Source organism: Tenrec ecaudatus, unplaced genomic scaffold, assembly GCF_050624435.1.
Source record: "Tenrec ecaudatus isolate mTenEca1 unplaced genomic scaffold, mTenEca1.hap1 Scaffold_2127, whole genome shotgun sequence".
Classification (NCBI taxonomy): Eukaryota; Metazoa; Chordata; class Mammalia; order Afrosoricida; family Tenrecidae; genus Tenrec; species Tenrec ecaudatus.
This window is the reverse complement of record NW_027458370.1, coordinates 36,858-38,218: the sequence shown is the minus strand read 5'-3', so window position 1 is coordinate 38,218 and position 1,361 is coordinate 36,858.

Below are 1,361 nucleotides of genomic sequence, written 5' to 3'. Positions count from 1 at the left end.
GACTACTTTTTGTTTCTTCAAATGCAGAGGGACATGAAAGCACAGCAAGTTGATGACGTGGAAGAGACGAAGAAAGAAACGAAGGAGGTGCTGTCAGCCATGCAAACAGATGAGTTTGAAAGATATTTCAAGGAATGGAGTCACAGATTTGACAAATGTATGAAGTGTAATGCAGAGTACTTTGAAGGTGATACAGTTGTTTTGTAAAATATTTAAATACATAGCTTTGGGGGAAAATCCATTTTGGGGGAGTACCCCCTCATAGGGTCTCTGAGTAAGTCCTTTGTTCTACACCACAGCAAGACAAGTGTTATATGAGAGGGTACAGGGTATTATCAGCAATTTAATAACATGCTTTGCAGCTTTGCATCGGAATATTCCAGAACAGATTAAAATAGCAGCTATAAAGCTGTAATTAAAACTCTCTTGCTATTTACAAGGGAGCGATTCAGTAGCAGCTTGGCTTAGTTACAAGGAGTTTGGTCTGACCTCAACATGTTGAGGACACAGACAACTCATCTTGCATTCCCTCTGCAGAAGAATGCTGCTTTGGCTCCGTTTGAGTTACCTGGATTTAAGACCAACGAATTTCCCACAGAAATTTCAGATTAAAATGGATCAAATGAGGGAGCATTCTTCACCTAAGGCACAGATAAAGTTTTAAAGACAAGTCGAATACGGATGGCCTACAAATAAGAGACCATTGTTCACCAAAGCATGAGAGAGACCCGACAAGAAGAATCCCGACAAGAATGGTTTGTCAAGTTGTCTGCTCTTTTGTAATAAATGTACCGAACCTATGAATGTAGAGGAGCACCTATCTTGGATACAATATAAGTACATTGGATCCAAATGGGATTTCCTAGAAAGCAGTTCAGAGATTAAGAAGTGAGGCTCATCAATCTACTTGTAAAATCAACCAAAGAAAATACTATGGGTCCTAAAATGTCCAAAAGAAAACTCCTGGAATTAGCAGAGGAAGTTAAGCCAAGCTGCAGGATACAAGGTCAACAAGCCAAAATTGGCTAGGTTTTTACACATAAGCAATGAAAGATCTGAAAGAGAATTAAGGAAAGAATCCCATTTATAAGAGCTTCGAAGAGAATAAAAACAAGGAAAAGACTCTCATCAAGGACACGAAGGACTTATCAAATGAGAACACTAAAGCACTGCTGGAAGAGATAAAGGAAGACTTAAATAAAGGGAAAGACGTTCCATGTTCATGGGTTGATGGTGTGACATCATTAAGAGATCAATAGTACCAAAACAGATCTATAGATTAAATGCAATCTCATTAAAAATATCAACAGCCTTCTTTATAGAAATAGGAAAACCAATCCTCAATTTTACATGGAAAGACA